The sequence below is a fragment of the Saccostrea cucullata genome, unplaced genomic scaffold (genome assembly GCF_032062105.1).
Source record: "Saccostrea cucullata isolate Sc308-1 unplaced genomic scaffold, CSIRO_AGI_Scuc_v1 ctg12699, whole genome shotgun sequence".
Taxonomy (NCBI): domain Eukaryota; kingdom Metazoa; phylum Mollusca; class Bivalvia; order Ostreida; family Ostreidae; genus Saccostrea; species Saccostrea cuccullata.
The window spans coordinates 1-14,805 of record NW_026918972.1 but is presented as its reverse complement, the minus strand read 5'-3'; the positions used below and the strand labels follow the sequence as shown (position 1 = coordinate 14,805).

The window sequence follows — 14,805 nt, the reverse complement described above, 5'->3', positions numbered from 1 at the left end:
GCGGACAACCTGACCCTTCAAAAATCGCAAAATCGACAATATCTCCAAACCGGAAGTGACGTCATCAAATCGAAAAAAAATGCATAAGGTTCAAGTTATGTTACATAAGTCCTGAAAGTTTCATGGAAATCCATCGAGCCGTTTCCGAGAAATCGCGTGCACAAAATCGGTAAGAAAAAAAAGAATAATAATAATAATAATAAAAGTGAAAAAGAAACCTAAGAATAACAAGAAGGTCTTCCGCTGAAGACGGAAGACCTTAATAAAAGTGAAAAAGAAACCTAAGAATAACAAGAAGGTCTTCCGCTGAAGACGGAAGACTTTAAAAACAGTAGAATCACTATAAGGTCTTCCGTCTGAAACGGAAGACCTTAAAAATTAAATCCAGTTGTACCAACATGAAATAAAGCTTGGAAATGAATTTATTCTACGTAGACTTATACTTTATCACTTGTCATTTTCTTTTTTTATGGCCATAGGAAACATGACGAGAGAACCACCCATTTTTGCCGATATATAATTATACTTTATATGCTATAGAAAACATAGCTACTTTATGTCTGTGTCCCAGATGTCATGTTTTATATTGACTTATTTGCTTGATAAAAAAATTCCTAGTTAGTGCCCCCCCCCCCTCTGAAATTTTTGGTTGTGCACCTCTACCCCGTGAAATTTCTTCTTATTTGCCTTTTCCCAGATACTAGATAACACCAGTGCTTATTCAATTTTGAAAGAAAAGGTTACATCACACATTTTACAAATCTAAACATTATTTGGTGAACAGTTTTGAGAATTATGATACATGTATTTCTTTTTAAAATACATTGTAATATATATACTAGTTAAATGAGATAACATCTTTCTAATAAACACAGAAAAAGTTAATCAACTATCATCATTTTTCTCTTGAAATTTTTAAACTGTGACTAAATCAAACGTCTGCAAAGTTAGGAATATGTGTAATTCTAAAGGCAGAAAGACTGTACATGCTGTATGCAGTGAAAATAAACATCTATTAGTACTAGTTAATCTGATAACGTTGACCTGAAAAGCTTTACTGGATGTAGATGAATGATATTGATGCATAGTTAGAATAATCTAACTGTGTCTCGGTACAAGCCCTCACCACAGTTAGAATACGTCCCATATACTTGCAATGTAGCGAATCGGAGCGGATCCGCTCGGAAACGATTTTAAAGAATATAAAATGATTTGCACTGGAAATAACTATCCAAATAATCAAAACAAACCTTTTTGAGATTGCTTATGCCTTTTATCCCAAAAAATAATCCATATAAATACGAAAATCCAATTAATTTTCTCAACGTTTTTCTCTCGATTCAAATTACCTCCATGTTTACATTCGGAACTCTCTAGATTGTTCCTAGTAAATGCACTATGCGAGTTATCGCCCGTGTTTCTTTCTGCTCCATTACGAATACACGGAACGAATTCTATCGTTAAACCGGGTCCGTAGGACAATATCATTTTAACGATAGAACATTCTATCTAATTGATGCATAACAGAATGGTCAAATGTTATGTAACGTGTAATGTATAATGAAATAATAATTAGGTCCAATGCTTTGGTTTGTTTGGGTGTTTAGCATGGTACTATTAATCCCCATGGTTGAGATAGAATAATATGAATTAAGTTTCCAAGATGTATCACAATAGTTCTACTGAAAGACTTGACCCACAAGCCTTGGCTAAATCTAGTACTGTCTGACGCCAGACAAACAAGTTATGAAATAATGAAATAAATGACTAACATATTCAGAATGTGCTTTTAAATAGAATAAATGCAAAAAATTGGCTTATATTTTCCTACGCCAGAAACATAAAGGCCTTGGTTCAAGGACTATATTATTTGGCGCATGAAGAAAGTTTAACGATATAATTATACACGTTTATTGAAAGAAGTTGTAGTGTTATTTTTAAGGTACTCTGATCCTCTGAATCTGAAAACCAGGCATTGACTATTTCAAAAATGCTCACAAAAATGTCTCTGAATTTTTCTCCACTAATAATTCTTCAAGCTTCATCTCTAAAGTTAAGCATATTATGTAGGGAAAATTAGTAAATTCTAATGATAATTCAGGAAATACGAATAAAAACACCTAGTATGCATTTTCCAATTCAGAGTTGATCAACAAACAAATTTAGAAATAAAACTAATAGGTATTCAGACTTTGGATGAAATTGCACAATTTTTATACATATTAGGTACTTTAATTTCTTCTAGTTACTTCAATCATATACAATGCATATTGTATTCAGATTTTCATATTTATAATCATTCTGCTTTCTTTTCTACAGGTATCCATATTCTCTTACCTGGTTAAAACGGAGAAAATTAACTGGGAGAGTATAAACATAATGTCACAGTACAATGCACAGTGTCAACAAATACGACTGGCATTAAGAAAGAGAAAGATTGATTTCTGCAATGTCAATACAGTTGTAGCAAGTCAAGGTAATGGCACTTTTCACAGAAAAGGGTACTGTGAAATCACTAATTTTCATAGGGGGTTAATTTTCGCTGTTTTCTAGGTAAGGAGAGACCCTCGAAATCATGACCACCACGAAATGTAAAATTTAAATTGCATTATTACTCAACACTTTTCCAACCTCGAAATGAAATCCCCACATATCAATAATTTTTTTGCAAACCTTGAAAGTCTTCACTCAAGAAAATAGTGATTTTACAGTATATTGGTTGGGAAATCAATAATAATGTTCTAAGCCAGGGAGGTATACATACTTCAAAACATTTATTTACATATTTTTCTTCAGCCATCACGCTTAAATTAGTTATTACGTCAAAAAGATGATAATTCCCCCCACCCAAAATTCAATGATCTCGATGGAGAAAAAGTGTACGCTATTTTGATTAAAAGTAATCGAGCGCAAATCTGCCAGTCTCGATCATTTGATATTATATGTACAATTATATGAAACATGTCGATATTGTTCTAAGTCAAGCTTGTTTTTATGTTTTTTATTGTATAAAATTCTTTAAGATCTATCATTTTGATTTAGATCTATATACTATTTTTTAACTTTATTATCCAAAAAAGTTACCATTTTGAATTTTGTCTTATAAATAATACAAATTCGCTTTTTAAGGTGGTGAGTGGGATTACGTCATATTCAGTTTGGTGTGAGGTCCATCCGGAGTACAGAATTGAACCTCAGCCAACGGATGGATGGTGTAAAGAAAATCTGGGATTCATCACTGATGCTCACCAGATTAATGTTGCTTTAACAAGAGCACGTAAAGGACTTATTTTAATAGGTGGGCTTCAAAAAATCCCTTTCTCTTTAAAAATGTGTTTATTAAATGAATTGCTTCAATTTGAATATTTTTGTAATTTAAACTAATTTTTTTTCAAAAAAATAAACTTCATATATAATACATATCAAATCATTTATATATATTTTACATATCATGTTATTTTATATATAATATGTCACATTTCAGGGAATAAGAATCTGATGTCATGTGAACAAACTGTTTTGGAGCCTATGTTGACTCACTTCAGAAAAAATAACTGTATTGTTGATGCGACGGATTTTCTTCCAAAACACGATGCTAAACTGAAGACGAGGGTGTAATCGATATCAGAAACGTAATATAAAGGATTTAAAACAAAACAGTCCTAATGCTACATGGGTACGCTGTGAGCAGTACCTACTATTCTAGAGAGGCTGAAAGCGAATATGTGATCGACTTGGTTTGAAATTGTAGCTTGTGAATGACAAATATTGTAAATGTTAAAGGTTTCAACTTTTAAACCTGGTTTCTTTTCTAACTGATTAATTAGCTGATATAAACACTATTCTTATTATGCCTCTCCACTATTGGCACTATAGGGATGTTATTTTAAATCTTATGTTACTTTTACTAAAAATTTCATTATACCCCCCGCTTGAAAAGCGGGAGGGTATATAGTAATCGGTATTTCCGTCCGTCTGTACGTCTGTCCGTCCGTCCGTCCGTCTGTCCGTCCGTCCTTCCGTCTGTCCGTCCGTCCGTCTGTTACGCTTTGGGGTACCCATCTCTTATCCGCAACTCCTCTCATACCACTGAAGGAAATTTAATGAAACTTTCACAGAATCTTTATTACATATTGCCATTGTGCACCTCCTATTTTACTTTTTGATCTGACATATATTTTGGATTTTCCAGAGCAAAACATGGATACTGCCAATATATTCATATGGGAGGCGGGGGGTATCATTTAGAGAGCTCATTGCTCACAGTACCTCTAGTTTTTTTAGTAGTTGAAAAGCTTAGTTGATTTTTTTCTGATCGATCGGGTGCCCGGAGTGTGTTGTATATTGAGTTTATTGTTTGTGAATATTTGATATTTTCTGACTTCTTCTCAACCACAAAAATGCCAGTTTCAATCAAACTTGCATCCTTGTGTGAAAGGAATTCAAATTTGTTCAAATGCAAGAACAAGACTTCTTTGAAGGGGATAAAAAATATTTGTAAAAATTTAATGACACCTTTAATATTTAACATTTTCTTTTCAATACTACTGTGCCAGGTAAGGTGGAACTTGCGTGAAAGCTTCATTACAGTTTATATTAATGAAGCGCTATGCTTTTCTAGCTCCAGCCAAAATGCTCAGGTGAAGAATGTGACTTATATTGGCCATTTGTATCACATGTTGAAATGTTTTCCCCAAAATGATAGCCGTGTCAATAATGAATTTGGCATCGACTTTAAGTATAGCACACTAGTATCATATACTACCATGTCTTTCCATGACTATTTCTAGTCACGAATAATTATTAATTATCCTTTACATATGTATTTACGAATGTGTTCAGAATCAAAATGTAATACAATGTACAATACTAGTATTTCTGATTTTTTTTAAAAAAATTAGATATATACATATCCTGCAATTCCATGTCAAATATTTTAAATGGAAAAGCACCTCAAGTACTTCTGCCTACTATATGGGTAGGTGGATGGGTGTTTGTGTGTGGTGAAATAAAAATATACAAAAATCTTGTCTTTTGTTTGGCTTTCGTTAATATTTGAGTGGTACCGTAAGAACATAATACCGGTATAATGATTTCTAGACATACGAATGTATTTAATAATTTTTTGCTTTGACAATGACCATAGGTTTTTACTTTCCTATGAAGGATCTTTAAAATGAAATATTTGGAGATAACGAACAGTATTCGAGCTCAAAAGTCATATATAAATTACAAAATAGGAGCGGAGCAGACCACTCTCTATCATCGGCTCATACATTCACCTCTGCCGTTGGCTCGCGTATATCACAGTGATAAACACGAGAATATAGTGTTTTAATTCATTATAATTCAATTTATATGTTTATGTCTGACTTTTCAAATAGATATTTACTAAACTAATCCAGAACTTTTAATTTAATTTGAAACAATCCTGCAAATATTACTTTGTATACGTTATGTCAAAAATCTTGACCTGAGCCCATTGCAGAGGTGTCTGAGAGAGGAACGAAAGACAACTCTGCATAGGAGATTGTGAGCAGACACGGACCTCCAAAACATCAGAGGTGGGATCAGGTGCAATTGAGTAATGGGAACCCCCAATCGACCTGTCACACCCACCATGTGCTCCTTGTCATGTTCGGGAAAATCCATCGACAACCCAGTGCGTAAATAATGGCCTAGCAATCAGTGTGAAAAGTCAGTCAACATTTGACTTAATGACAGATTGTATTTGCTGACAAGGTCATTGTATCGACCATAGAACTTACAAAGTGATGACTTTAAACGAGACTGCTGATATCCTTGCTTCATTTGCCGTTGATATATCTAATTGTCGAGATGAAGGCCACAGCAAGTGTTTTCTTCTTTTTACGTAAAAGATTTCGATCAAATTCTGCTTCGTATGAATACAAAAATAGGTCTGCTGATAATGGGGGGAAATTGGTACCCATGGTAATTCCAGTTGATTGTTAGAAGACCTAGTCTCCCAAAACCACATAGATACTGTCAATCAGAAACTCGAACATCTTTTTAATATAAACTTCAGAGTACTTATGTGTACAATCATGCAGATAGTCTTTTAACAAAGTAAATTTGCAAACGACCAATGACAAGGTAAGAAAAAGAGTTCCAAATTTTTTTAAAAAGCAGCTGTCACATTGATGTCAAAGACTAAATTATCTTGGGTATAAGTTGTATATATAAAGTTGAAAAGTCGTAAAATCTTAAGTTATTGATTTTGGTAAATATTTGTGGGTGTTGATTTTTTAGTATCTACATCTGATTTGCACCACTTCCTGAATATATTGTTACAAAGTATTCTTAAGGTTTCTCCTTCACTTTTTTTAATATCTCAGTGAAGAGTAATAAAAGAGGCTTTGTAGAACACTTTATGGAATATTTGTGTGTAAGGATTTTATGAAGTTTCGGAATCTAACATAGACATGGTGCTACAAATGCATTTTGGTTGTTTGGCGTATCAAAAAATAAAAATATTAAAAACTGACATGATTTTGAAGAATTTCCTCCTTAGAGAGGGAGCTATGAGTACAAGTTGAATAACCACTTGTAGAATTTAATCCAAGTTCCTTTAAAAATTAAAATACATATTATATAACGAGACTTACAAGCAAAATTAACTCATCCTGCTTAAGGAAAGATGATACAAACTTTTATCAAATGTTTTCAAAATAGAAAAAGTTTAACCGAATAAATTTTAATTTTTCACTCAAATTTTAACAACAATGGGATTTAAAGTGACAAAAAGTTGCATATAATAATAAGAATGGCTACAGAAAGGTTGAATTTTGAACATTGCAGAAAGTTTTTTAATAATTAAGAAATTTATTATTCGCATCATTTACAACAAAAAATTGACCAAATATATGTACCAATTCAGGCGTTCAAATGTTTTGGTATCATCTGTCCTTAAGCTTATTTTGTTGAATTCGCCAAAGGTGGAGAGGGTCGAATTCATTAACTTAATTCAGACGTGAACCACTTACATTTTTTTTTTTTTTTTGCAATTCACTTTCACACAAATGCTATTGCAAAGAAAAATAAAAGTAATCTAAGTGCTTTTACATCGGAAATTTGAAAGGCTTAACCATCTATAGTATGCTCAAACACGAATGCATTTTTGACATCAACTAGAGTTTGTGAGGTGAATGCTACAAATAGTGAGTAGATCGAAGTGTTTCAGTGTTTTAGATTGTTAAGCCGTGCAGACAAACTTCTGATGTACAGCACCTTAGATTACTTATAACTTTGCAAAATGACAATGGTGTAAATGTGAGATACAAATGCAATAGAAAGCCGTGATCAGTACCTTTCGACTAAGTTAGAGGCGAAGGATTTCCGAGAAAGCAATTCTCCCATTCTCTATATATTAATTTTCATATCCCAGCAAAGTAACGGTTAAAACGATGATACTGAGTGAAAAAGCAGAAGATCTGACTTGTCATTGTTTGTGCTCAGGACCTATTCATAGTTTATTCCCACAAACAATCCTTACATGTAAAATCCTTGCGTTCAATACTGCTGACATTATAACTTTATTGTTGAAACTGTAATAATAAAACTCACAATAAAAAAATACAGACAATTCTCTTTGTCAGTCCTTTTTGAGAAATTTCAGATTAAATTGAATAATCAATCCATGTAAACTACATGTATAAGAGAAATAAGTTAACTTTGTTTTGGAAAACAGTAGGTTAAGAAAATTGGTTACAAATATCATGAATTTCGGTTATAACGAGGTCACTGGGACTTTTGATATAACTTCGTTATATCCGTAATTCGTTATATCCATGTGAGGAATTCATTAATTGATATCACTGGGGATCCAAAATAAATTGGCTATATCCGTGCGTTCGCTATATCTGTGTTCGTAAGTATACTAAACGAGTTTTGCTCCTGATAGGATAACCATTTAACATCAGTTAACAACATAAAATCCATCCATTCAAGATAGGAACTAATATTTACAAAACAACAAATATTATTATATCAAAAGCATAGATCTTTTAAACAGTGCAAAAACTGTAATTTCAAAGTATTTCAAAAGCATAAAAACAAAAAAAAACACACACAACACAAAAAAAAAACAAATATTCATAGCTCGTAGACAATATATTTCAATTTTTGATTTAAATATCCATCCATAAATGACTGAAATTTGGAAGTTGTCCATATACGGGAAAGATAAACTCTCGACAAACGTCCGGGCACGCTGTTATATTGAAGGAATTTACACTTCCAGTCTGAAATGAATTTCTATAGATATGTCGCTCTCGGGAAGAATCTTAGAACAAATGACCGGTGCCTCCCCGGGGGATAGGGAAAGGGATAGACATAAACGATAAGAGAAGGGGAATTCGAGGCGGGGGCCACTGTATATATTACAGGTAAGTTTTAAAAATCTATCAGTTGTGAATCTTTAAAGTAAACAAATATATAAAATAGCATTGAAAAGATATATCTTGTGGCAAAGGACTTTATAAACACGGTCACCAAAATATGCATGTTTGGTGTAAAAACAAATTTCAACCAAATGTATTTCTAAAATATGACTGTTAAAGGAGTTTTCCTTGAAAAATGAAATTTCCTGTTGGATTGCAAACTTTACAAACACATAACTTTTCTCAATTATTGCTACATCTATTTCATTCTCTTAATCTTCTCTATAATACATACGGCTTGTTTGCCAAAAATATCCAAAATGATTGCCTTCTCTTTCTGTAAAAGGAATTTTAATACATGGATACATTTTAGGGCGAATCATACTTTATTTAGTCCGACAGTCCTTAGACAATATATTTTTTTCGGAAGAACTCTCGCGCACACCACCATTGAGGGACCCTCTAGGCGGATCCCTGACAGAAACTGCAAGCGAGGTAAGAATCACATGTTTTACCGTCAATCAGTTATACTGTCTCCTTGCTATCTGATAATGTTAACGTATTGTTCTCGGTTAAAAATGCCCAGCTTATATCTGTGCACAGCTCAGAAATGCACAAATCTTGTACTATAGCAGGGGGTTTCCTAACATAACATTTAAATGCTAATAAAAAAAACACTTTTCAGGCACAGTCTAAGTGACATTTTATATTCATAATAAACTTCATATTTAAATTTAAACCATGGCTTTTTACAATTTTCCTAGATGCACTTTCAGAAAAAAATTATTTGAATGTACCTGTTTTTGAAACTTTTCGCAGTGTATGCATTTCTGAAAGTTAAATTATGGTTAATTATTTTTTTAAACTATAAAATCTGTTGGAATCCCAATGGGTTCTAATTGTGCACTGTTTAAAAGCAGTCCTGTTATTATATTCATTTAAAGCAGAATTTCTTTTAAATTCATACATACATTTGAAAAGTTCTTACTGTGGCCTTCGATTCAACATCAAGGTATAATGACGACGTTTTAGCAATTAACAAAAGAGGGTGTTGCAGAAACTCGCGATTATTCCCTATATATCGAGAAGGTCATTTAAATACCCTCGTTATGTCTAAATATAGATACAGCTACGTAGAGGACTATGTTTACGGCGGGTATTTCCTGCTTGATACAGCAAAACACTTTCGTCATTTTGCACGAAAAAGGTTGGAACAACAAAAAGCACAATAGCTAAAGCAGCATTTTGAAAGATAAACTGTAGACATCGTGCGAAAATATTTTCGTGAAATAAAACTGCGTCCCATAATCATACTGTTGGTGCTACATCCAAGACATTTCATTTGTTTCAAATCAAATTTTGGTTACTAAGAGTCCCAGCATTATTCAAAATTGCAATAACTACAGTATGTAAAAAAAATTATTTAAACAATACAGTAACTTTGTTTTCCAAGACAAAACTAAATAAAGTATCAGTTTTAATCACAGCATATCAAAGAAAACAATTTTATCCTGCATTATTGCTCAATTTACTTCTTGACATTCTCACTCTTTCAAAAAATATATAATTTCATTGCTATACCATTACATATGGAAAAAAATAGAAAAAAATATATATGCAAAAATGATCCAAACAGGACCCGAACCCATTCTCTTGTAAATGGACGAATTGGTAACCAACCATCATATCCACTAGACCATTTAGGACACGATGCTTTCAGTCTTATTTAATGTACATACTTTGCATTTCGTTTGTAGAATAGTTTTTATTCAATTTTTGTGTTTTTTTTCAAAAATGTGCCCCTTTGAAACCAAAATCGGAAATGGCAGTTTTGAAGATAATTTCTGCCTCTTTGCGTATATATCAAAATTATTTTGTTTCAAGGAGGCACTTTTTCAGAACAATGGGGATTCCCTATTCAAAAAACGGAAAATCTGATTCATTTTGCCATAAGACTAATTTTCACATCATTTTATGGCAAATTAGAAGTGAAAGTATGCACCTCTAATACAGGTCTGTTAAAATCAGCTTTATATACTCAGGTTTTGAAAAAAATTACCACCTGGTTTTAAAGCCATAATTAAACTTCTTTACAAATCTTTACACATTTGTGAAAATAACAAAAGAACTGCAACACCCTCGGTAATTAAATTAGGACATTGTGTCAAATTCATTTACAACATTTTAAAAAAGTTTTTCTTTCTAGATTGAATCAAGGGAAAAATGCATCCCAGTACAATGCGATCACTCAAAAGACGAGGACATTGCTGCATTCTTTGAGAGAGTGAAATCTGTTAACAAAATGGCCGACTTGACGTTCTCGTTAACAATGCTTATGCACACTGTAAATGTGAGTTTGCACAAAATCAAGTTTTTCGCCGCATTTGATAAAACTTATAGTAAAAAAGCTTTTATATGTTTGTTGCAGGCAATTTCTGAAAATGATTTGCTTTTAAAGAAAACCTTTCTGGGAGCAACCTTTGTCAATATGGATACGGTTAACAATGTGGGCTTAAGGTACATATATGATTTTTCTCTAAATATATTCATAAAAAGTGCACACGAATATCTTATTAAAAAATTTGCATTGGATTTATATTTTACAAATGAAGAAACCACTACATATGCACAGTGCTTGCTGCAAAAATGATGGTTCCAAGAAAACAGGGACTTATAGTCAACATATCTTCTGCAGGGGGTCTGGCATACCTTTTTAACGTGGCATATTTCATAGGAATAAGCAGTGAGTTCTTTTTATACCCCCGCTTGAAAAGTGGGAGGATATATATAATTGGGATGTCCGTCAGTCCGTCTGTTACACTTTGGGGTACCCATCTCTTATCTGCAACTCCATCCTCTTTTGCCACTGAATGAAATTAAATGAGACTTTCACAGAATCTTTATTACATTTTAAAATTCATTGTACACCTCCTATTTCACTTTTTGATCCCACATATTTTTGGTTTCCCATTGCAAAAGGTGGAATGCCGTTATATTCATATAGGAGGCGGAGTGTATTATTTAGTGAGCTCATTGCTCACAGTACCTCTAGTTTTATATATAAATTTTGCATACATTTGATTGTGCTTTTTGGTATATAGGTCAACATGATGGGTATAAAAAACTGGATAATTACCTTCTTGTAAAATTTTGACTTTCAAACTTGTTAAAGATGCTATTGATAGCTTAACTGAATCACAATATAAAAGGATACAATAAAGATCTTTAAAATACTTCTACGTAAAACACTACGAGGCAGTATCTAAACTCATAAATCTATAAAAATTTTTTAACGTCAACTTTTAATACATGTACATATATATTTGTTAAATTAAATAAATATATTATATTTTTATATAAATTCATATAAAAAAGAAAAGAAAATTATTTGCAATTAAAAAAAAATATGTAGAGAATACACCAAAAACTGTGATAGAAGTAAAGTACATGTAATCTAAAATATACAAATGTATTATGATATTATTTTTATCATATATTCCAAGTTCTCTGATTGGCTCAAACTTGATCACATGATTAAGAATATCAGCATAAAGACTTGAGTTACTATTTACTAATAGTATAGGATCTGAAATGCATATCCACTTGATGTTTCTTAAAATGGAAATTATTCTCTGTAAAACAAAAATAGTAATGATTTCACAATTTTAGCTAATACAGTGTATATATCTTGATTAAAAAAAAAATACTTCAACTTGTATTAATATTTTTCTAATGTTCTGTAATTGATGAGACGTAACAAACTAATTAAATGCCATGAATTGGATCTACTTTATATTAAAAATTCTTGAATATGTTTGTCAAAAATAAATGTAGTATTTTGAATAAGTAAATCTTAAATTACATCAATATAAAGGAAACACAAATACATTAAAGAGCTTAATTAATTTAGTTTGATCTTTAGTCTCTACGTGTTAAAGAGAGAAAACTTGTGCCTTGTTCCCATTATTTTCAAATTTAGCTTTGTCAATCTATGTAAAAATAATAAAACAATCCCTTTAATTCGGTATAAATTCGGTATAATAAGTTTGTATAAAAACACGTTTCTTGTGATTTGATTTGAACATATTTTATTGACAATATGTCAAAGGGATCGGGCACGTTTCTTGTACTCTGTAGCTGGACAGAATGGCGGCGGATTGTGGAGTAGAACTTAGGAAACATAACGTGGCCGTGGTCAGTCTATGGCCGGGACCAGTCATGACAGAACACGTGGACCAAATGCTTCAAACCAGCACGAGTGTAAGAATCTTTAAAACATCATCTCATTGCATGTCGACGTTGTAGTAACATTGTCAATATTCTTTTTTATCCCGTGGGGATCCGGGTTAGAATAGGTCCTCAGTACCCCCTTGATTGTCGTAAAAGGCAACTAAATGGGGCGGTCCTTCGAATGAGACCGTATAAACCGAGACCCCGTGTCACAGCAGGTGTGGCACGATAAAGATCCCTCCCTGCTCAATGGCCCTGAGTGCCGAGCATAGGCCCAAATTTGCAGCCCTTCACCGGCAATGGTGACGTCTCCATATCAGTGAAATATTCTGGAGAGGGACGTTAAACAGTATACAATCAATCAATCAATCAGTATTCTTTTCTTGCGTTTTTAAGGCACGACAAAAGAAGATGTTCGAAGGCGCTGAATCTGTTGAATACGCCGGGAAGTGCATAGTAGCTCTTGCAAACGGTAATGCATGTTGCATGAAATGTTCACAGTTTGATTGTCCTTGAACGATATTTATCAAGAAGAAATTTTACTTCTAGACCCAAACGTGATGAGCAAATCTGGAAAAGTGCTGATGACTCCTGAGCTAGGACAAGAGTACAATTTACGGGACATTGATGGTAAGTAACCTCATCAATTGATTACTAGAACTGATTATAAATTCAATTTCTTTAATTACAAAGTTTATTAACCTCATTTATTTGTTTGAAGATTTCATTTGCAAAATTTCGACAAATAATCGAAGTTGTGGAGTTTAATGACCTTTAACCAGCATTTATTTCAAAGGCTTGTTTTCTTTCCTATAAATAGGTCGTGTTATAGACAGTATGAGACAAATTAACTGGTTGATGGCGCGCAATCCGAACACTGCCTGGATGCAAAGATGGCTTCCAAACTTCTTGAGAATGCCTTACTGGATGTTCGCTTTGAAAGGAAGCAAATTTTGATATGAAAGAGGTGCTGTGTTCTTCTGACTACTTGTGGTGCCAAAGTACAAATTGTGAATAATAAAAATTTAGCCGAAAAATACACAGGATTTTTACAAAATACAGAAACGGGTATATAAGTTCACCGATCGATTTACACGCTTCTTTCCAGATATACGTATTTGTGAATATATACTTTGAATTACTTTTTACAAAGTCAATTCAATGGTTCGTGTTATTTGTTGTGAAGTCGATTAAAAGAAACGCAACTTGAAATGTGTTATTTTCCTTATACTGTAGAATACAAGTATTAAACATCATCAGTGTTGAGATACTGAGAGCACTGAGCCAACAAAAAGATACACGTACCCCTCTCCCCTACAAATATAATTGCAAGTCCATTTTTTTCCTATTCGAAACTCCAAAAAAATTTGCAGACCAGGAGGGGCTATAACTATATATGAGTTATAAGTGCATATAAGAGTGAGTACCGACTTGTGAGCATGTGGCAAATCTTGTATAAGCAGCTTCAACACTTCTACATCGTCTAACTATATCTACTGTGAAAATTATATCAGATTATGAATTGTATATGCCTCTCCTCTCTGGTCCTCACTTTCGTGCTAAGCGAATGAGAAAAAAAATGGACAAAGTAAACGAGAAGAAAAAAATTTCAAAGAGAATGGTGAGCAAAAATCCAAAACAATAAACAAAGCAAATAAGGAGAAAAGATTTAACAAAAAAGATGAGGAAAAAAATTGGTCAAACTGAATGAGGAGCAAGATTCAGAAACTGTGATAGAAAAAACTGGACAAGGAAAAATCTAGTCAAAAAAATCTGACGTTTTCCAGGCTCTTTTCGCGATTTTGATACGATATTATGCACGTAAAATATCGTAAAAAAGCCTGGACAACGTAAGATTTTTCGGACTAGCAAAAATTAAAATCTTAGAAAACTTAAAGAAAATTAGACAAAGTGCATGAGGAGCAAAATTCAAAAACTGTGAAAAAGAAGAAAGATACAGTAAAGGAGCAAAAGAAAGAAACTTTGGGAGGAGGATGCAGACATGATGAAGGAGGAAGAGAAAGCAGAAACGTTTATGGTGGGAGGAAAATCAGAAACGAGGGACAACAATTAAACGAACACTGTATAAACAGGATAAAAGACCTCGAATACAACTTTGTTAAGCACGTCCACCTTCCTGTGACTAATCACTTCTACTGATGAAAAACTTTTTTTT

General features: G+C 32.9%; 1 long non-coding RNA gene and 1 pseudogene across 1 annotated transcript; both read left to right on the top strand.

The window, feature by feature from the left end:
• Window positions 1-2,174: 2,174 nt before the first annotated feature.
• LOC134276584 (uncharacterized) lies at window positions 2,175-3,914 on the top strand. The gene is made up of 3 exons (XR_009994082.1): window positions 2,175-2,476; window positions 3,130-3,298; window positions 3,485-3,914. It is a non-coding gene; the product is annotated as an uncharacterized LOC134276584 (long non-coding RNA).
• A 1,673-nt stretch (window positions 3,915-5,587) lies between these two features.
• On the top strand, window positions 5,588-13,598 carry LOC134276574 (dehydrogenase/reductase SDR family member 1-like; annotated as a pseudogene).
• Window positions 13,599-14,805: the final 1,207 nt, after the last annotated feature.